This window comes from Balearica regulorum, chromosome 2 (genome assembly GCF_011004875.1).
Source record: "Balearica regulorum gibbericeps isolate bBalReg1 chromosome 2, bBalReg1.pri, whole genome shotgun sequence".
NCBI lineage: Eukaryota > Metazoa > Chordata > Aves > Gruiformes > Gruidae > Balearica > Balearica regulorum.
This window is the reverse complement of record NC_046185.1, coordinates 109,404,853-109,428,265: the sequence shown is the minus strand read 5'-3', so window position 1 is coordinate 109,428,265 and position 23,413 is coordinate 109,404,853. Positions and strand designations below refer to the sequence as shown.

Below are 23,413 nucleotides of genomic sequence, written 5' to 3'. Positions count from 1 at the left end.
AAAATTGCTACCCTGCAAAAACTGCCCCTCCCCCCCCCCTTTTTTTTAAATCAGGTCTATATTAACTGCACAGATATATCTGCTAGCGATCTAGATTCCTACTATGGTATAATGCTGCAAACACTGTTAACAATGAATAGTATAGCTCCTATATATTTCATTCTAGATGCCTAAATATTGACAAGGCACACTTACTCACTTCCACAGCCAGCAAGAAAAAGAATGAGAACTTTCTCATCAAAGCCTAGAAAGGAATTCATACATGATTTTTCTGGTACAGCTATGAAAACTGAACTGTAACAGCCCTAACTCATAGCAAAGAATTTTTACGTCACAAAGAGTTCAGCATAAATTCAGTAACATTTTCAGCAAATTTTTAATCAGTTTTGACCTCTAATGATTGCAACAGACATGCCTGGTACAGAAGTGAAACAGTTTAAGTTAATTTCGTAAAAGTTAAAACTGATGCACATCTCTAACAGCCACACTTAAATCCTGCTTCTTGTTGATTTAGCTTGCACCATTAAGTTTTAAAGCTAAGTCTGCATTAGAAGCTAACATAATCAATTTAATTACTTAAGCATATACATTTCGATTTTATACTACTCCTATTAGTGATGGCACTCCAGCAAAGGCACACTTTCAGAGATAACAAAACTTTTCCAAAGTTATCTCTGAAAAAAGCACAGTAAGAGAACAGTCTGTTTCCTTAAGAAAATGCAGAAATTTTTAGAAGTGTTTTTAATTATACAGTGAAAAGTTTCTTCTTTGGCTACCCAGAAGCAAGAAGAATATTTGCCCATGACATTGAAAAGCAAGATGGAAAGCAGCTAACAAAACAAGAACTATTTCCTATAACCCTCTTTTTTCCCCTCAACTCAGTCCTCCAAACTTTAGATAAAACTTCCAGATGACAGTCTCCACTGCTGTGAAACTAGAGGTGTTTGCAAATTTACATATGAAATTAAGTTTAAATTACAGAGCAAAACAGGGTGAACTAAGGTCAAACCAGCAGTGTTACTTGTGAACTCTAATCCACATTAAGGTGTTGTCCAACCTTAGACACACAGAGCAACAAAAAGTTACATCAGATGCAAATTAGAAACACAAACAAGAAGTTTCTGAGTTCAGCTATGGCTGAAATTGCATTCCTAATAACAGAAATTCTTGTACCTTCCTGCTTTAAACTTAAAAAATTAACTGTTGTCTACCTCATATATTAATGAATCGAATACATCTAGGTCTCAGTAGCAAAACCACCAATATCTCCATGAAAATGGGAGAAGAGAAGCATGTGCATGTCTTCAGAAGATCAGTATATTATCAGAGCTGAGTGAGAAGCTGCCCACATTGCAAAAGCTTTCGATCATCATGATCCTCACCATCTAAAGTGAGAATCAAAAGTTTCCATTTCTCCTTCACAGTAACACCAAGTTTGAGACATAGAGCAACATTAACTAGGGCAAATCTCATGAAATCCAAAGACAAGGACCATTCTAGATCACCTTTATGTACTTCTAATTTAAAGAAACACACAAGTCAAAGGTATTGAACTGATACTCTAATCTAGTGCACAACTACAAAGACAATGTATTTGATACTTTATTCTTAGTACTGATGTCAAGCAATGACTCGTACCTGCTAGACCAAACTACAGCAGTGAACCTTCTGACTCCAAAACCAGAACAATCAAAAGGAGAAGAAAAGGAAATAACATTATTTTTTCCTGAGTTTCTGGAAGAACATCACATCAAACTTATATTGTTTATTCAAGAGTCATAGAATGGTTTGGGTTGGAAGGGATCTCAAAGATCATCTAGTTCCAGCACCCCTGCCATGGGCAGGGACACCCTCCACTAGGCCAGGTTGCCCAAAGCCCCATCCAACCTGGCCTTGAACACTTCCAGGGAGGGGGCATCAACAACCTCTCTGGGCAACCTGTTCCAGTGCCTCACCACCCTCACAGGGAAGAATTTCTTCCTAATATCTAATCCAAATCTACCTTCAGTTTAAAATCATTGTCCCTTTTCCTGTCACTACATGCCCTTGTAAACAGTCCCTCTGCAGATTTCCTATGGGCCCTCTTTAGGTACTGGAAGGCTGCTATAAGGTCTCCCTGGAGCGTTCTCTTCTCCAGGCTGAGCAACCTCAATTCTCACAGCCTGCCTTCATAGGAGAGGTTCCTCAGCCCTATGATCACTTTCATGGCCCTCCTCTGGATTCGTTCCAACAGCTCCATGTCCTTCTTACGTTGGGGGCCCCAGAGCTGGATGCAGTACTCCAGGTGGGGGTCTCATGAGACCAGAATAGAGGGTGACAATCACCTCCCTCAACCTGCTGGTCATGCTTCTTTTTTACAAGTCCAGGATACAATTGGCAAAGAAAGTAGGGCAATCTTGAGGATAAAGTACAGGAGAACCCAACTCTGGCAAAAATTTCCATGTGACTCTATACCAGTTTCCTGAATTGCAAAATGGAATTAATATTTTCCTATTTTCACCGTAGCCTTTTTTTCCCCCCCAAGGTTCACAGATGAAGAGGAATTTGAAAAATGTTACATTATATTAAGTGGAATGTAATAAATGTTTGGTTTATTTAAAAAGATCTAGTTGATTTTGACCTGTATAATTTATAAGAAGAGGTGAGGTAGCAACGTGAAGTAGTTCACTGTTGTGGCATCAGAGGTTCTGTGGGTAAAAAGAAAACTGTCAGAAAATTACCCACTGGGACACACGTTATTTTCTAAATTAGTGCTTTCCTCAGCAGCTGTACTGCAACTATTCCCTGATTTAACCTCATATAACTACTCATGCTGGATAATGCAACAAGCATTTAGATCCAACAGCATTCCACCTCTGTAGTTAGGTTAAAGGCTACAAGTTATAGCACTACAGCAGGGCACATCAGCTTAGGACAATTTTATTACCAAGACATTTAGTCATGTCTGTAACAGGTCTGAACTGTAGTGTTGTAGAAACATTAATAGCCAATCTGCAGTAGTTCTTCCATTGAAAAACCTACAACTCTTATAACAAAATAGCAAGTTACTTATGTAGACAAGCTGAACAGCTCTCTATAATTTTTTCCACCATTACATTTTCTTGCCTTTTCCTTACTGAAAATTCTCCTTTAACAAGTGAAGCTCAATGGCCTCTGTGACAAATTAAAAAAAATAGTAGTTTAAGTCTGCATGCTGTATAGGTTACAACTTTTACCTAGGCTGGTAAAGTGGTTGGTTCCAACAACCACTTCTTTACATGATTATCTTGAAAAATACAGCAATTTAAAAGTTTTTGTTAGTTTACTCTTGCCAAAAAGACACTGCTATCACCTAAGTAGTCCATTTAAAGAAAGTTCATGCACACACAGAGACCCTGTTGGACAGCACGGGAAGTACAACAGCATAGCCACACCGTTGAACAGCAGCACTGATCCAGCCACCTTACATTTTAATCTGATTCTGTCCTCGGCAAGTTAGAAAATTGTGGTTGAAAGTATAGTACACATGACATCGGTGTTCACCTCTAACACACTGACAACTTCTTACCGAGACAACGCCCTCACTTCACATTCATGATACAAATTTTTGATGTTGAGAGTGGTATAAGTACAAGTGGGACATCTTTAAAGCTGTTTCATCCACTAGGAATTTTAAAAAAAACAAAACCACAAACTTCAATGCGAAGAGAAAGACTCCAGGTATACCCAATTCATGCAACCACTGACACCCAGGATGTGATTCATGATTAAGCTGGGCCCTACTGAAATAATTGTGACTACACAAAACCAGGCACTACTTGAAAAATGCAACACATGAAAAGCAGTGCTTAGAGATCTTAACATGTAAGTTGTAAGAAAACACTTTTTAAGCTGAATATCCAAGATAACTTTCTCAAAGGACTCAGTATTGTTTTCATAACAATACAGCTAGAATGTAAAACCTTACACCAAGACGAAGAATAAGCTAAATTCAAAAAAGCCACCCCCAAATCACTATCCAAATAAGGGTGTGCATCAATTTAGCTTAAATTAATTTAAATTATTTTCTCATGCCAACAGTCTAAGTAACAGGCCCAAGTTATAAGGCAAGTTCAAACCAGTGTAAAAAGGACTAAGGTGGAAGAAGAATCATTTAGTAAAACCAGCACAATTTTGTCAGCCAAGAAGCAGAGTGCATATGTCTAATTTAGGTGCCTAAACAAAGGAACTGTTCTCTACGTGATCCCTGGCAATGGAAAGTTTCCTCCAGAGTGGTAATTCAGATCAGAAGCATAGTTCAGTTGCTCTGAGCTGCTCAGTTACTAGGATCTGTGTGTACTCTGTTGAGAAAATAAGCTGTTAACACTAGGCACTGAACCTGGATTCTAGAGAGTTAGATCTATAAATTACTCCCAAGACCAAAGATGTTCCCCATGCCTCCGTGGGACAACTACACCCAGTGTCCCAATTCCACCTCAAATACATGGTGATGATATGACTGTGAAATGTAAATCAATCTTAAGAACCAAAGCAAATAAAGATGTAAAATAAGAAGTTCGGCAACAAATACTGAGAAACAACAGAAGCTGCAAAGCAGAGGGAAAAGACTTCTTTCTAGTAGAGTCACCAGCAGAGACACAAAGTGTCAATGCAACACAGACACCTAACCATTAAGACACAACATTACAGCAGTTCACTTTGAGCATCTCTGGAGTAAAAACTATGCACCACGGTACTTATCAAGTATCTTACTACTTCCCCGAAGAGGATGCATCCCAAATACACTCCATATCAACTAAGTACCAATTTACAATATGTTATAACAAACAATATTCAGCATAATTTAAGATACATGACCATTAGGTATTTCTGGTCCCAACAGACCATTCCTCCTAGTCCTGCCAAAAGGATTTCCAATTTCCAAGACATTATTTTTTTTTTTCTCCCCAGACTAACATCGGGTGGGGGGTGTGTGTGTGTGTGCGTATTAGGGGGGAGGTATATGATTATATTTGACCACATGTACTGGGGGAAAGGTTGTTGAGGAAGACAGTAACAAAACAAATGAAAACAAAATAAGGTAAACCAAATAAATCATGTGTCCTCATAGTGCTGACTTAAGTACACAGATAACCTAGGGTTAAATTCCTTTCTCCTCAAAGGCACAGCTAAAGGATTTAAATACAAAGTGGGGGAGACAGCATGTAAGTCTACAAAGGAAAGGAGTATCTGGAAAGGAAAGAGTATTAGGTGAGATCATGAGGAAGGTTTTAGTGACAGGAAAATAAGATCAGAAGGGCAAAAAAACACGGTGAAGGAAATAGTTACTGGGAGGAAGAAAACTGAAAGGGGAAAGGTAATATTCCATCACCATCATTATCCCCCTATAACTTGAAGAGGAAATAAGAAGCATGGGAAAAGGATCTCAGTAAGGACACTTTGACTTTCAGTGTCAAAGTTACTGAGAAATAAATGAGGTGATTATTTGCAATGAGAAAAAACTGCAGGACTAGTCATCTAGATGGAGGCAATAAACGCACAAAGAAAAAGATAAAAAGTTACAGGGGGGCACCTTCTCTGGTAAGGCCACAACAGTAGGTGGCAACAAGGGAAAGCCTGGTGCACAGTCCTTGACAGTGAGAGAAACCTAGAGAAGGTGACAAGGAGGAGCTGTGGGAAATATCCCCCAGCAGCTACAATGGTACTCGAGGCACGGAAGAATTTCTCTAGGTACAACCAAACAGCTTCTAGACAGACCTGAGTGTCAGTAGGGTCTGGGGATGGCTGGGATACAAGAGGGTGAAAGGAAGCAGCACAGAGAAGGGCAGGAAGAACAGAAGGCAGGTGAACACCCAGAAACATTGCCCAGTGCCGTTTTAGACCAAAGCTCGTGGAAAGAGGAGAGCTGAGGCCTGGGACGAGCAGAGCCTGGGATGGCTGGGGTGGGCAGTCCTGGGGCCGGGAGGCAGAACGGGGGCGCGGGAGGACGGGCCCGAGGGGCTGGAGTCTAAGAGCCCGCGGGGCGGGAAGGAAAGGCAGGGGCAGCCACCGAAGCCGCCCCGGCCATGTGGGGGCCACGGTCACGGGGGAGGGCAGAGAGGCGGAAGGGAGGGCCGGCAGGGCCGGCACGGGAAGGGAGGGAAGGAGCGGGCTGACCGGCCGGCAGAGCCGGGACAGCTGGGCAGCCGGCGGGGCGGGCTCCTGCTCCCCAACGGCGGCGATGCATTTTGAGTGCGCAGTTAGCGGCCTCCCCGCTTCGACCCGGCCCGCGACTCCCGGGGCCGGATCTGCGACCGAGCCGGACAACAGCTCCCGTCTCCTCCCTCGCTCCGGAGCCAGGTGCGCGCCCGGGAAAAGAAAGGCGGGCGGACGAGCAGGCCAGGCCTGGCCCGGCCTCCCCTTCCCCCGCTCCCCGCGGCGTGACTCAGTGCCGGGCCCTGCTCCGCCAGGCCCGCGCGGCCTCGGCCCAGCGGGACCACCTCCTCCCAGGCCGGGCCGGGCCCGGTCGCGCTGCGACACAACGCCGAGGCCTCCCCACACTCACCAGCATCGCGCGTCCCGCAGAGTCAGGCCGCGTCCGCCCGCCCCTTCCGCCTCCGCCAGGCCCGGATCTGCCACCGCCTCCCCCCAGCGCGGCCCGGAGAGAGCGGAGGCGCCGCCCCTCGTCGCCCGCCCCGCCCCGGCCCACGGCGCGGGGAGGCCCGACGGCCCGCGGGCAGGCCTGGGGGGCCTAGGCTTACAGCTCCCCACGCCGGGAGGGACCGTCCGCTTCCTTCCCTCCACCCCCTCCCATGAAGGCGGGAGAGGGGCGCTGCGGGCGGGCGGGCGGGCGGGCGGGGGGGGGGGGGGGTCGGGGCGGCAGCGCTGCGGAGCCTTTACTCGCCCGCACAGCCGGCGGGGCCGGGAGAGCCCGAGGTGACCTGAGCCCGGCTGCCTCCTCGGCTGCTCTCTCCCTCATCTCCCCAGGAGAAGAGCTGGGGCAGGTTGGGGCCTGGGCGCCGGCTCCCGGCAGGGGTTAGCGGGACCCCTTCGCGGGAGCCTGCCCGCCGGCGGCGGCCTGCCGACCGTCATCTCCTCGGCTGCCAGGCCCATGCCCTGCCTGAGGAGTCATCATTCCGACCCGACACCCCCCCCTCCCCCCCCGCCTAAGTTACTGCTCTGCCAGAACTGTCGGATGTGTTTTAGGATGGCACCATTAGACGTGATAAGACTTTCCTCCATCAATAGCTAAGCAGCCGCTTTTGTATTTACGAGAAACGTGGGTTTCTAGCATGTCCCGGACGTACTGAAGTGCACCATACCCAGTCTCGAAGCCCGAGTGGGTGGTACAGCTGTGCATTAACAGCTTGTCCTTGTCGAGCAAGTGTTAAACCAAGCTGAGAGACGATCCTCTGAATTACTGCATCGAGGCATTACCTCGAAGTGACCATTGCATTGAAAACTGATGGTGTTTGAAGTGTGGCTGTCATACGAACATAGTGAGAAATTTTTCTGTAATTGTGAATTTCAGATTGATAAGAAAACAACTTGGAAAACAACATTGGAGAGCGAAGAACAGGGTAGAAATATAAAGAAAGGAAGTTTTATTGTTCAACTGTGAGCTGATTGGCAGATGTGTGAAGGTATTTGACTGATGTAGGGATAAGAAGTTACGTGAATCTGTTTGCAAACTATGAACAAATTTAGGCAAGAATACCTAGTGTAGGTAATTCTAATTTATGATGATAAAATACAAACTTGTGAGTGTATTTGCATCACCTTTATGTGAATTGCAAGTGGGGTGGTTAATTTTTATTTGTAACAGTATGAAATCAATGATGCAAATCATACCAAAATTAAGACAAGTTTCAGAAAAGTAATGTTTTGGAGTCAGTCCTGTCTTTTTTATTCCTGAGGACTGTCCAATTATATTGCTAGAGCTGTGCTGCAAAAAAGAATGAGGTTTGCATATCCTTGGTGTTGTGTTGTGTTGAGGTTCTCTGCACTGCACTCTCACAAACCATGCTGATTTTCCCTGCCAAGATGAATTCAGATTCTGATCCAAATTATACCAGAAGACATTTAAAGCAACTCAAATGAGGTCATAAAAAGTTCTTGTCCTTTACATTAGCATAAAGAGTTCAACCCAGAAAATGCAGTAGCTTCATGGGAAAGGAAAGAGAAATGGGGAAACAACAGGAAGAAACAGAAGATTTCTTTGCTCTGCAAAATGCCTCACTTGCATCCTGGTTCCACCAGCTGTACACCATTTTTGAAAACTGGCCTTCTCAAGCTAATGGCTCTTAGTCACCTAAGTGCTTGAAAAATTATTTCCCTGTATAGTAATGCCTTACTATGGCACAGCCTACTGAAGTGGACACAGGCATAGTCATTGACATAGCTCTTGTAATGAAACAGTGCTGGCTAAGCACCCAAGAAGCACTGTCTGAGGAACTGGTTTAATGTGTAGCAGGGACACTCTCTGAGTTGGCTGCATGGCATCACAATGCTTATATTAGTTTTGCCCATGTAGACATACTTTGTAAATGCCATTCCTAGGCATGACTAAATTTCTGGTTTGCTAGCATATGTGAGTTGAACTAGAGGAGAGTTTGTGTTAGTCGTGCTGAATGCTGCGTCAGCATGGCCAGTTCTGCATGGTATGTTAAAGACGTGTGTTATGTGTGCATAACATAGCTCATTCATACATCCAATGAAAGAATTCCAGTATCGGGATAAGTAGTCACAGAGGGAAAAGGGAATTGAATGCCAAAATAAGTATTACCAGATTACTCATAGCAGGATGGCTAATGCATTTTGAATTGTCCAATGGAATTGATGTACTTCATATGAAAGGAGAAAAGCTTCCCCAAGAGATTGAGGCAGCCAAAATTTCAAGGACGAATTTCATGAGAGAAATCCACTCTGTTTTTACTGAAGTGAGTTTGCAGTGCTGCTGAGAGGGGCCTGTTTTGAAAGTAACTTGCAGGTTTCTCACTTGTTGCATCAGCAATGAATCAGCAGACATCAAGCAAGAAAATTATCATGACATTGTTTGCTGTCGATGTGAGTAGGAAGCTCCATTGGCAAAGAGGAAAAGCCTGAGTCATTCAAAGACACAGAGGTGCAGTGGCTGCTAGTTTATTACTATTGTCAGGAGGATGGATGGATGGAGAGGGATACTTTCCCTGATAGTTATATCTACAGTGATAGTCTGAAAACCGTAATTGTATCACCCCCTCAGTACAGACAGGAAGACATGCTAAGGGTAGATGATAACCAGATTTTTTGCCACATTCTTATCAAATATGAGTTCCATTGTGCTGCCAGTGCACCAGTGACTCAGGCTGGCAAAACAACAAAAAAACCCCAAACCACCGGAGAGAGGTAATATTGCAAAAGTGTTTAACCAAACAACATGTCAAATCTGCTTTTTGGAATTTACTGACTCCGTAAGATATGCAAAAGTAGTGAACGTGGTCAAACACACCACATGATGATGTCTTAGATAAACTACGGTCAGCTTGAATATAAACAAGTATTTCTTTGAGTATGATGCTGACCTAAAAGAAAAAACAAAACCAAAACACACCACTGTATTAGACTCCAGCTTGTAAATAATAGTTTTGAAGAACTAGATAAAGAAAATTCCTGTATGACTGTAGATGCAAAGTTCTCCGAGATGCTGTGATTGTTACTCCTGTTCATAGAGAATATATGATGAGAGGATGGATAACAGCAGAGGGGTCATTGCTAGACTTGTATCTGTCCTAAAAGTCTAAAGTCTATGCTACAGAGGTTCCTGAGTGTATTCATACCTTTTAATCAGTGGCAAGGTACTTATTATTTTGAACTCCTTCAGTTACACTCAGTGGGCTCACAAAATGAGAATAACTTTGAAAGTCTCACTCAAAGACCTCTTCCAAAAGTATTCTAGATAAGACAATGTTGCACTACAACTTCTGTTAGAGTACAGGACTTATACTTACACTGATCAATGTGCTTTTCACTAGCCAATATATTTATCTGATGAATTATAGCAGAGTTTTAAAGTTATATTACAAAATGTAACTACCAAATGTTTTCAGTCCTCAATGTGTTTAACAAATTTAAATATGAAGTAGAACTCTGATTTGCACATCTGATTTTTCTTAAAGGTATGAGAACATGATTATTTTTATCTAGATTACTTAGTCCAATGCTTCTTATTTATAAGTATGCAAGCAGTCAGTGAAAGTGATGAAGGGAGACTGCTATTTACTTTCTGCCAGGAAAATTCTTTGGATGCTGTGGGGACTAAGAAAATGTTAATATGATTTGCTTGGGGTAATAATATAATAGAGTTGCAAAAATAAGTTATTAATGGATAATTTGGCCTTCAAAATACATCCAGATACAGAAAATCACCAGATGTGTACAGCTTTTATAAACTTGTGCTTACAACATCTGGGAAAATGGTACTCTGGGGGGAAGGCCTGTGAAACTAAAATGAATTTGTTAAGTGGGATCTGCTAAATTTGAAAGAGATTATCAGGATATACAAGCTAGGTGGAGAAGGGAAGGAGGAGATTTAGCAAACTACCAGTCTGAAAAAGTCACTCGAGAGTAGACTTAGAGCTAAGCGACAGCATAGACTTTGCTGTGCATGTGAGTTGGAGATGTGCGACCGGAGCATTCCCATTGCACTTGGCAAGTGCTAGTGGGTACGGGACTGCAAGTCTCCTCCCTACCCTGATAAATCTCCCAGTAAACACACAAAAAAGTTTGAGTGGTGTTTCTTAAACTCAGTTAGAGGGGTTTTGGTTTGTTTTGTTTTTCTGCAACAGCGTGCTGGATAGATACAGCCTGATAGAGTAAGGGATTTGATGATGTGAAGGTGGGCCTGCTAGCATCTGCTTTTAAGCCTATGCATTTTCATAAAATTTCATGCCAGCGTGTTAGGATATTTTCCTTCATTGTGGAAAGGAACCCCCTGAGTGCCAGGGTGGAGGTTATCACATGCCTGACTAGGAGACGCTGTCAGTGGTGTAACTGAAGTATTCAGAGCCCTAGGTAAAGAATTCCTGTAGTCCAAAAGTGACTTAGGTCTGCGCAGGGGCAGGCAGCACCAACAATGTTGACTCACACACCTGAATCTGCAGGAAGGGCGGATGTCTGGAAGCCTGTTTTGCGCTTGTTTCCAACCATTTGTGGTGAGCACAGCACACTTTCTTCACTGTCCTTCCTTGAGAACTGAAGGCTCCTCAGAAATTTAATTTAGCCAAATGCTATTAGACTTACTCTCAAATCCATTTTTTGGAGCCTGAAAGCCAAAATTTCGCAGGTAATATTTTTACAAGGTATGGCTATAGCTGAGAGGTGCCCTCAGCTCTGGAATTTTTTGTACTGGGAAGCAAGCTGTACATGAATACGATGGATTTAAACTGAAGTGCCCATATATATGTTGTGCATCTCTCACACACATGAAAATCTATTCCAAAGTGTGAGAATGCCTGAGTGAAAATAATGAGGTTCAGCAAGAGGTGATCAGTCAAACTTCTAGGGAGGTTGTATGATATATGTTAGGTGCATGCTTGAGTAAAGATTTTTCTTGCTACAAGTCAGAACAACATGTTTGAAATTTATCTTGCAATCTGGTAAAGAGACACAAACTTTTCTGGATAGTCGGCATTTACACAGTGGTTAAGGATCCCTTGATGCATGGTTTTTTTAATCTTCCTTCGTGGCCATAATACTGGGTACTCAGTCATACATCCTCAAGTCTCAATGGCAGATATTGTTTCCAAATATTTGAGAGATTCAGAAGCTAACTTTCAGTCTTTTTGTGTATCAAGACAATATACCAGAAGAGATTTTCTATGCATCTCATACTGTAAGCTGGATTATCACAACGATATTCTTCTACCTCCAGGAAGCAGCTTAAAATGTTTTCCTACTGTGTTTGTCCTTAAAAAGATATTTCTAAGCTTTCTTTTGTATCTGGTGTCATCAAACTTACTACTAAAAGCCAACGAAAACTATTACCACTAGAGGACAATGAAAACTGTTCTGTATTCCCTGTGAAACAGGACAAAGCTTTGCCAATTACCTAACCAAACTGCTTTCTCACAAGTCTTACTCTCTCTAGGCCCTGTGAAGCTTTTGTATTTGAGTCTGCATTAACCAATTCAAGGCAGAATGCTCCGAATTACCTCTTTTTGATGAAATTCTTACTAGTCATTTTCTTTGCCAGGAGAAAGTCTGTGTGGATAATTCTTTGCAGAAATTGTTATAGATATGGCAAATGGTCACAGGTTTTTTCCGGTTGAAAGAACTATGTCCTTCTTTCCTTCCCCTTTCTGTCCCCCTTCCCCTCCTAAATCTTCAGTTTGTTTGACACAAAGCATTTCATTGGACCTGAAAGGAAATTTTGTCTACAAGTACTAGAAACTGAGTTCTGTTTTCTTTTCTGTGAGAGTGAGCGCATTGTCCTTGCTTTTTTCTTTCTCTAAGGGGATCTATAAATTTGCCTAACTTAGCAAGAGAGTGTTGTTCCCACCTAGCACTAGGCTTTGGTTGTACTAGCATGAGCCTTACTGTGCTTTGCAGAAGTGAAAAAGAGTGGGGAGCTATTATGCCGTTCAGCTGGGAGGTGGGACCTCCTGCCTGTAGGTTCAAATTTGCTAATAGTTTGAGATTACTAAGCTACAGCTGTCTTTCTTTTTCAGCTAATACATTGTCCAAAACTAGCAAGGATTGTCATGAGTGCTAAGAGAAAGCAGTGTTATGAAGGCTGACATAAGGAATACACACTGGCTGTAATCTTTATTATTCATATGCATTACCTCTCTGGAACCACAAAATATCCTCCTCTTGTGTCTTTCAATTTCCGTGCCTAATGTCAGATAGAGAGTCTCAAAACAAAGCAAAACTGAGATTAAGTGCGTAAGTGATATCAGCTACTTCTGTGCTGGTTTGTTGGTCTTAATGAGTGGCATCAAATCTGCCAATTATCGGTCACTTTGACAGCAGCAACTTAAGGAAGCAATACAGTCACTGCTAGTAATGCCTAGCTGTTCCTGTATGATACTGTATTAAAGTACTAATACTTGCATTTTATAAAGGTTGCATGGCTGTATTGAATATCTCTTTTTTGTTTTCTGGCAGATCCATTTTCCTCAGTATTTCAGTTGAGAATGTTTGGCCAGGCTCATAAGCGATGGTTCCCTATTTTAAGGCTTTATTCCTTCTTTTGAAATGAGCACAGTTGCTCCCTAGCTCTGAGAACCTCTGTTGCTTGAACTGGCGAGAGGCAGCAGACATGGTTTTGCCCTTACTGTTCCTTCCTGGGGAGTTGCAAGCTAAGATACAGGAAATATAAAGTGTTTGGGAAAGGAATATATGGTTGTGTACAGCATTTGAACATACCACAAAGAGGCTACCAATTTCTACAGCTTTTCTGTGGAGTGGAAAATTTGAATTTCAGGATTGTCCATCATTTCTAGTAAATCAGTCTTGGGCTCACTATCATGAATGGTTGTATAAACTAACTGAGAAGAGAGATCACCTGTGCTTCCAAATTCAAAGGTGCCTGAAAGAATCTATTAGTGGCAGCTCATACTCCAGTATCTACTGCTTCTTGTGCTGTGAACGTTTGCTGGAAGGTAGAAAACATTTTGCAGAGATCTCATTGTTCTTCACAAAGATGACCAGCCTCTGGATGTGGAAGACAGGCAGTGCCAGATCAATATATTGAATAAAAAGGCAGTCTAAGAATGCTGACAAATACAGTAACATTTGGTTAATCTATTGCTCCTTTTATAGCCACAGGCTAATGTTAATACTGTTGAGTACTCTTGCTGTCTGTATCACCAAGAATGGCAGAGGACAGTAGCTCTCCTCAAGACTTCTGAGTTTGCTCTTCTCTGCTAGGTGTCTGTCGCCTGAATGATTGACTGCTTCAGAGGTTTCCAGGAGAGTAAATTCCAGCAAGAGAAAAGAGGGAGAGAAGGCTTGGAAGGGACGTACAATGATCATCTAGTCCAACTGCTTGACTACTTCTAATAGTTCTAATCTCAAGGTAAGATGTGGAGACTTTATACAACGTTGTATCACACAATTGTAAGTGGAGTACTATTGCCCATCCAGAGCAAAGATCTTTTTGGATGGAAGATGAGCAAATCTTCACCTTGTTCCCAACTATAAGGTATTTTAAATTCCAGAACTGAGAATATTTGTTCGCACATCTAAAGGCACATGTCTGCTCTGGGAAATCATAATGAAAAGAAGATGGTGGTAATTTTTTCCCCCCTTCTCAATCATTTCTAGATTAAATGCTTTAAATCAGTCTCTTTCTGCTAATGCCTCTGCTGTGTACTATGGCAAATAACTCACTGAGCCACTGTCTTTTCTTTTTCTATCATCATCTTCATTGGGCTGAAGGTTTCTCTTGGGCCTGAGAGCCAAGACTCAGAATTGGTTTAACTCGTTAAAACTCTTTATTTGTAGGAGTTTTTACAGACTGGAAGACAACTTCAGTTATGCTTCTTATTTTTATTTTGAGTATCAGCTAACCTGCTTCTAATGAAGCAGAAATATAAACATCATTGATGCTTAGTAAATGACATGTTCCATTTTTGTTTGTTTGTTTTTCTGCAGTGGTTTGATATTTTGTGATGATGTATATAGAGGCAGCTGTTCACAGACATAACATGTATATTGAAACAAATTGGTGTCTCACATGAACATTTTTCATACTGGAACACTGCTGTTTTGGGCTCAACTTCTGAAATTGTTTCTCACAATATTTCTGCCTGAAGGGAGGAGAACAACGAAGAGAAGTCTCACAGGAGCACATTTCTCCTGTAAGTCACAGTTTTTCACACTCAGCAGATTTAAAATGAGTTTATCCTTCCTGCTTGCTTACTCAGGCTGAAACTTCAGACCTTCCAAGGCTTACTTTCCTTGGTTTGATCCCTTTTAGATGCCTCACAGGACACATTCTCTTGTTGATGTGGCTCAGCCCCAGCTGGCAGCTGAGCACCATGCAGCCGTTTCCTCACCCCTACCCCAGCGGGATGGGGAGGAGAATGGAAAAACAAAGGCAAAACCTTGCAGGTTGGGATAAGGACAATTTACTGGGATGGCAAGGGAGAGGGAAACAACAGTACTGATAACAGAATGTTCACAATGGGTGATAACAGAAAGCAATTTACTAATCCGATGACCAACCCACCAGACACTCAGACCATCCCAGAGCCACCCCTCTACCGACTAGCCCCCTTTTATGGTGAGCATGACGTCACATGGTATGGAATAGCCCCCTGGCCAGCTTGGCTCACCTGTCCTCGTTCCTTGTGAAAATTAACTCCATCCCGGCTAGAACCAGGACACTTGTGTAGGGGAATTAGTTTCTGATCGGTATTGAGTTTAGCCACTGTACATAGAATTCCTCCAAGCAGGAAGGTCTAATAAGGAGCCTCATGAGAGATTGGTCATAATATATTTAAATGCTGACAAGCTTGTGATTTTCCTTCAGTACCATGATACTTCAGTGTTTATATGCTTAAAGCTTATGGTTTAGGTTTTGCTGTAGAATTTTTTGGCAGAAGAGTATAGGCAGAGGAAGTATTTGTATCCCAGCTTCTCACCAGCTTGACAGGTAAAATCAGTGAATTATAACAATCACACAGGGGATCATTTGTAGTAATTTAATGCATTCTCACCTCCGTGCCTGGCAAGATTATGGAGCAGACCCTCCTGGAGACTATGCTCAGGCACATGGAAAACAAGGAGGTGACTGGTGACAGCCAACACGGCTTCACTAGGGGCAAATCATGCCTGACAAACTTGGTAGCCTTCTGTGATGGGGTTACAGCGTCGGTGGATAAGGGAAGGGCAAATGATGTCATCTACCTGGACTTGTGCAAGGCATTTGACACTGTCCCGCATGACATCCTTGTCTCTAAATTGGAGAGACATGGATTTGATGGACGGACCACTGGGTGGATAAGGAATTGGCTGGATGGTCGCTCTCAAAGAGTTGTGGTCAACAGCTCAATGTCCAAGTGGAGAACGGTGATGAGTGGTGTTCCTCAGGGGTTGGTACTGGGACCAGCACTGTTCAACACCTTTGTTGGCGACATGGACAGCAGGATCGAGTGCACCCTCAGCACGTTTGCTGACGACACCAAGGTGTGTGGTGTGGTCGACACGCTGGAGGGAAGGGATGCCATCCAGAGGGACCTTGACAAGCTTGAGAGGTGGGCCCGTGTGAACCGCATGAAGTTCAACAAGGCCAAGTACAAGGTCCTGCACATGGGTCGGTGCAATCCCAAGCACAACTATAGGCTGGGCGAGGAATGGATTGAAAGCAGCCCCGAGGAGAAGGACTGGGGGGTATTGATTGATGAGAAGCTCAACATGAGCCGGCAGTGTGTGCTTGCAGCCCAGAAAGCCAACCGTGTCCTGGGCTGCATCAAGAGAGGCGTGACCAGCGGGTCAAGGGAGGTGATCTCTTGTGAGACCCCACCTGGAGTACTGCATCCAGCTCTGGGGGCCCCATTACAAGAGAGACATGGAGCTGTTGGAGCAAGTCCAGAGGAGGGCCATGAAGCTGATCATAGGGCTGAGGAACCTCTCCTATGAAGGCAGGCTATGAGAATTGAGGTTGCTCAGCCTGGAGAAAAGAAGGCTCTGGGGAGACCTAATTGCAGCCTTCCAGTACCTGAAGGGGGCCTACAGGAAAGCTGGTGAGGGACTGTTTATGAGGGAGTGTAGTGACAGGGCAAGGGGTAATGGGTTTAAGCTGAAGGAGGGTTGATTTGGATTAGATGTTAGAAAGTAATTCTTTACTGTTAGAGTGGTGAGGCACTGGAACAGGTTGCCCAGAGAGGTTGTGGAGGCCCCACCATCCCTGGAAGCATTTAAGACCAGGTTGGATGAGGCTTTGGGCAACCTGGTCTAGTGGAGGATGGCCCTGCCCATGGCAGGGGGGTTGGAACTAGATGATCTTTAAAGGTCCCTTCCAACCCTAACCATTCTATGATTCTATGATTATCTGCATATATCAGTGCATGGCATAAATGTAACACAGACGTTGGCAGGAAAGATAAGAAGAGAGGTGGTTTGCATGGTCAGGAAAACAGATGATACCTAAAAAGCTTTCTGAAATGTAGCCTATGCCGCAGAAACCTCTGCAGGTCCCTGCTTTTGATATTTGTGGTATGAGTCTGTGGGTAACTATGACAGTGACAGGTGCTCTAGCAGCTCCTGGAGTGTTACAGGCTATGAAGACTGCTGTTTCTCTAAAGAGACCATTGGTATGGCTGACATTGGTGCCCATGAATACACATGCCAGCCAGTGCCAATAGGGCAGAGCAAAACTCATCAGTACTGCCCTTTACTGAGCACACAATGTGTTTCTCTAACACAGAGATTTCAATCCATTGCCACCTTTCCTCCACGGCCAGGCTCTTCTCTACAGAGGTCACTATTTCTTGATCCTTTACTTCTAGAGCCCACTCTTCCCTTTTGATGCCAACTCAGGACATCATATGAATCGCCAACAAGCTGTCCCTTTGTGGCTTCTCCTGTTTCCTTGCTTTGCTTATGAACACCTCCTGCAAGAGCATTGCTGCTGCAGTTCCCTCCAGCTTGTGTCCTTTTTGCCCTGGCTGCAGCTTTGCTGTTTCTAACTGGTGTCCTCAGCACATGCCCTCCATTGGACTTACTGGTACTGCTGTGGTGTGAGGGTTTGTTTGCACTAACCCAAGAGATAGGTGTAGCTATAGATCCAGATATGTGTGTGGTTGTGTGTGTGTGTATTATTTTTTCCTGCTTGTTTCTAAGAGGTGATTATGCTTGCTTTGTACCAGGAGTGGGCAGAGGCAGTAGCATTTTCTACTGTTGTTTTCAATGTGAATAATGGTGTTTTGCCTCAAAGAACAGTTTGTTCAGACAGACACAAAAATGCCCTCATTTCAGATAGGAACCCAGCCGGGGCTATCTTCTGCAGCCTATAGCAACATCTCCAATAACAAACTAGGTGGCTTTCCCCTTTCCCCTGATAGACCACTGAAGAAATAAGCCTTATGGGAGGGAGACCAACAGTCCTTCTGCATTTCAAGGTTGTGAACAAACTTGCTGGGGTGATTTGTTGTCAATCTCTACCCTCTATACAGTACCCTTTCCTTCAGTGATATTTAGCTCAGGTTTTTTAAACTGATCTACACAACTGAGTCAGATGTTTCTCCTGAGTGTTGCAGAGAAAACCTGCTCAGTCCACATGGCTCAAACCAAATTGGGATCCAAGTGCTTTACTGATCTGTCAACAACGTGAAATTAAGCAGCAATCAGTGAAGTGTTGCATTCAAGATCAATAGTAGTAACACAATGGGTAAACACCCAAACTAGACACTTACTAACATTAACAAATAGCAGCAAATTTCTAAGCACGCTCTGTAACAAATACAAAAGAGATTTCTGAAGTGCTACAATCCTTCCCACAGGAAAGGCAAACATTGTGCAAAGCCCTGCTGAGTGCTCTCCTGTACCACAAGGGACATTTCTCATCCCACCAGGTTCCAGAAAGATCAATCCCATCTGGGATGAAGGGAAACAAAGACTAAAAGTGGTTGATTTGAGGCATGGAGGGCCTATAGAAGACGACGACCAGCGGGAGCAAGACAAAGGCCGAGAGGGCTGCCATCACTTCCAAGAAAGATCTCAAGGGTCAAGGCCAAAGGAGGAAAAGAGCTGCTGAAGTGCAAGGACAAAGATGGTCAAGCACACAAAACCATTCAGGACTTCTTTCCAAGAGGATGACCTCAGCATCAGCAGGGTAGTAGCAACTGTCCCTTGGGGCATTGGTAAGGGTGGGGGGCAGGGGAGGGGGAACCTGCTTGCTCTCTACGTCTCTGCAGAGTTCATGCAGAGGGAAGCAAACCCCTTTCTTTCAACTCCAAAGGAATGGATATGGCATAAATGCACTTCTTGACATCATCTGAATGTACAGATTACTATAGAGGGCCTCCCTTGGGGCCAGCACCCCAAAGGCCGGCCTTCCTTCCTTCCTTCCTTTGTTCCTTCCTCCGAAGGGTGCTGAGCAGAGGGGTGGCGGACAGGGCTGCACATGGGGGGGCCCGTCACCCCCACGTCACAGTGCCGCCACCTGGCAATGCAGCAGTCACGATGCCCCGGGGCAGGATCCAAGGGAGCATCCTCCTGTGTGCCACTGCCAGAGCTGGCCAGGGGACAGGCCAGAGACTCTGAGAGGGGGTTCTTAAGGAGCCGGTGGAATTGCTTGGAGGGGGCTGGATGAGGAAGATGGGAGGCAGGATGAGGCTGCTGGAGGTTGTGCGCTGCATGGCCAGCTCCTGGTGGGGCCACCTTCAACTCCTTTCATGGATGGGAATCCTTGTCAGCTGGAAGGCCGTGGCCAGAGCAAGGGAATGCCTTCTTGAGGAGTGCTGCAGAGCTGGCCATCCTCATCCCTTGCAGAGCCAGGGGCAGCAGCAAGTAAAGAAATGGGATGCAGAGATGTTGCCAGGGGTCCCAGAGCTTTGGAGCACCCACCAGTGCCCAGCCAGGTGCGGGAGGGCTTCTTGTCCCCAGAATAGATCAGGCCAGGGGCCTTTTGCCCCTGAGATGGCTCCAGGCTGAGGGCTGAGAATTAGGCCTTGGGCATCTATCTCCTGGGAGGCGTGACCAGCCTACCTGTGGGAGGAGGAGGAGGAGGCCGGTCTTGCTCAGGTGCTCAGGGAATAGCCGATCGCCAGCGCCGCTGGGGTCAGGAAGGAATTTTCCCCCGGGGCAGATTGGCACTGGTCCCTGGGGTTTTTTTGCCTGCCTCTGCAGCACTGAGCAGCAGCCCCTTGCCAGGCCTGCTTTGGGCCCCTTTGGCCAGGTGCCTGCTGCTCATGCTCCACGAAGGTGGCCCTCGTGCCCCGCGTCCGGGGAGAGGAAGCTTTCTAGACTCCCCGGGCGGGCCCCAAGGGAGGCCCGCGGGGGTGTCTTCTTCTCCTCTGTGGCACTGAGCACAGCCCCTTGTCAGGGCTCCATTTCCCCAGGGGAAAACCAAACCCAAAGTTAAAGCATGGCAGTAAAGGCATTGTCCAAATGCCTCTTAAACACTGACAGGCATGGGGCAGATGTTTCTAGGGGAAGCAGCTCACAGGTTCTCTGTGGCATTGCTTAGTTTCTTGTCTGTTGTGGAGCCTGGCAAAACAGTACTTCAGTGATGATCTGAACTGCATGTGAATAATATGGTAGCAGAAACCAGGATGTTGCTAAACTAAATGTTGAAAAGTAGTATATCTGAAACCCGTAACTTTAAATTATGATACTTGGTCTCTAGGTTCTTAAGGTCTAGTACAGCCAAAACCTTGAGTTAATTTGCTGTGATGAGGTAGTCTAAAGAATAGTCAGTAAATGTCCAAAAACTTAGTTAGTGTGATTTCTGTCTAGATCAGATAGATATTTAGTAATTTGCATAATGAGAGTGCTGCCAAAGTGCCTTAATGTTCTTATCCCAGAAGTCTAAGAAAAGCTAATGGATTTTTCTAGCTAGGAGACCTGTTCTGTTGGCTAACACCACCTTCACACCATTGCAAGGAAAAAGTAGAAGCCTTACATCCAGTATAGCAAGTAATCAGTTTTGTCCTAATTCTGTGGTATTTTTTCATAGCCAAATATTATACCCAGATAGTAACAGATGATGTACATTTTTTTTTTACTTAAAAAGGAAGCTAATTTACAAGTTAATTATGAAGGAATTAAAATTGCTGTTGCTAAAATAAACCAAGTACATTGTGTTATTTGTGACTGGTGCTTTTAGTTATTTGTTATTATGGTTTGCTTTTTTTGTTCAGCAATTTACAGTGGGTCTCCCACATACTATTGCAAATTAGTCTACTTTACTAGATAACAAATACTTTTATCTCTTCACTAAACAAAAGACTGCATAAAATGAATAATAGTAATATTAGTATGTGAAAAACATAGTGCTCCAAAAAGCCATTATAAGTACACTTGAACAATAATTATGGGAAACAATGCCTCTGCTCCTTGAAATTTATCATAGAAATTGTGATAGCACTAAATTTGATTAGAATCTGGGATAGTTTAGAATGCCATCTACTTAAAAGACATTACCAAGCCACGTCTGCCTCCTTTAGAAAGAAAACCCCAAACATACCCCCAAAAGCTGAAACTGTGTTCATTTCCCTCTGTTACTGATTTCTGGAAACCAGGTATTCCCACCTAACTATTATTATTATTAGTGCACCTATCTGTATGAACCACATGGACTCCAATTATACAATATGGCAACATATTGTATATAACAACAAAATTGTATATAACAACAAAACTAAATGATTTGTCAAGAGCTACATGTAGTGTTCAGGCCCAAACACCATATCCAGGTTAAGTGCTATGCCACTGTACACACTGCTCAGCACCATGAAGATCAGTTTTTTAGTTCCTGCTAGCTTTACTTTTTTTCTGCTGAAGACACGAAATAGCATAAACTTTGATCCTTTGACACAGGCTTGTTTATATGCTTGGGAAGGATTACTTATGTTTAATATCATGGCAATTTTGTTAAATCAGAGTATCATCAGACTGATGGTCATAAAGAACACTACCCCCACCTCTGCACTATTTAAGGCTATCCGTCAAGATCATGCTATGCCAGGAGGCAAAATAATGTTAAATAATACAAACAATTCCCAAGGCAACTAATCCCTAAGGAACAACATAGTAAAACATTTGAAAATAATTCTAATGACATTAAGGTCAGTAAATCACACAGGTGCATTGTATACCCTCACAGTACACACTATGAATGGTTAAAGTTGTAGATTGAACACAGACCTGGTGCTAGACTGGATACATCTTATTTTTCATGGGTTCTTACCAGTAAATGTGATGCTGATTGTACCTTTTGTTTCCATGCTGTGTAAGATGACATGCTGAAGCTGGAACTAATGATTACCGAGACGGTCTAGACAATGTGTGCTGGACTTGCTGTTCTGGCTTTTTTCTGGCTTTTTTTTTGGCCTTGCCATGTTCAAGAAAGCAGATGAAAGCCCATGTCCAATGGATTGTCTAAACTGGAAGATTTACCACGCTTTAGAACATGTAACTGAATAAAATGCTAAGTGCAACTTAGTTTTCCACATGGATAGTATTGGTTTCACCTAATATTTAACATCAACCTCGTTCGTCAATGTCTGACAATAACTGATGTGTCACTGTAGCCAAGCTCCACCACAAAAGAGATTCTACATACACAACCGGGTGTCATGGTTTAACCACAGCCAGCAACTAAGCACCACACTGTCACTTGTTCACTCCCCTCCGGTGGAATGGAGGAGAGAATTGGAAGGGTAAAAGTAATAAAACTCATGGGTTGAGATAAAGACAGTTCAATAAGTAAAGCAAAAGCTGTGCGTGCAAGCAAAGCAAGACAAGGAATTCATTCACCACTTCCCATTGGCAGGCAGGTGTTCAGCCATCTAGAGGAAAGCAGGGCTCTATCATGCGTAGAGGTTACTTGGGAAGACGAACACCATCACTCTGAATGCCCCTCTCTTCCTCCTTCTTCCCCCAGCTTTATATGCTGAGCATGACGTCATATAGTATGGGATATCCCTTTGGTCAGTTGGGGTCAGCTGTCCTGTCTGTGTCCCCTTCCAACTCCTTGTGCACCCCCAGCCTCCTTGCTGGTGGGGTGGTGTGAGAAGCAGAAAAGGCCTTGACTCTCTGTAAGCACTGCTCAGCAGTAATGAAAACACCCCTGGGTTATCAACACTCTTTTCAGCACAAATCCAAAACATAGTCCGTACTAGCGACTATGAAGAAAATTAACTCTATTCCAGTCTAAACCAGCACAGCTGGTCAGCTGGCACAAACATGCTTGCTCAAGATGCTAAATACTGCTGCTTTTTCATAGAAATGTGAAAAACTTCCTATTTGATGTAAAACATGCTGAATACTGTTATTTAATATTGGAAATGCAACTGAGATTTATTTTCAGTAGCAGAAGACTACTGTTCTTTGCTTACCAGTAGAGTACACCCTGCTCCAGAAATTTCCAGAAAAACTTTGTTGTCCAACTGAAGAAAGTACACTTAGAGATATTTTTAGGTTCTGTTGTGAAGCTACATTCTCACACCTTATTTTTCTGATGTATTGCTCTGAGTTTCAAAATGAAACCATTTTTAGTCAGAAACTAACACTGTGAGGAGGAACTACAAGTTCATATTTGTTAAACTGATCTCTAATGAGCCAGAAATTTCCATTTGCTCTTTAAGTGACTCAATCACCATCATTAAAGCCTCCATTAGTTCAGAACTGTGATCTGTTCTCAGTTTACTTCTGATTAAATAAACAGTAAAAATATCCTAATCTCTAACAAAGTGATTCATATATCAGTTTTAAATTTTTTTTTTCAAAGCAATACTCACCTCCC

The 23,413-nt window shown here is 43.6% G+C and overlaps 1 protein-coding gene and 1 long non-coding RNA gene across 2 annotated transcripts in view; one reads left to right on the top strand and one right to left on the bottom strand.

The window, feature by feature from the left end:
• Positions 1 to 6,655, bottom strand: part of CUL1 (cullin 1) — a 54,849-nt gene extending 48,194 nt beyond the window's left edge. Inside the window, exon 1 of the mRNA XM_075745291.1 lies at positions 6,524 to 6,655. The gene's annotated coding sequence lies outside the window, so the exon portion shown is untranslated. The remainder of the gene's footprint in view (positions 1 to 6,523) is intronic.
• Positions 5,936 to 19,022, top strand: LOC142600492 (uncharacterized). The gene is made up of 3 exons (XR_012833998.1): positions 5,936 to 6,318; positions 13,870 to 14,017; positions 18,447 to 19,022. It is a non-coding gene; the product is annotated as an uncharacterized LOC142600492 (long non-coding RNA).
• The last annotated feature ends 4,391 nt before the right edge of the window (positions 19,023 to 23,413 follow it).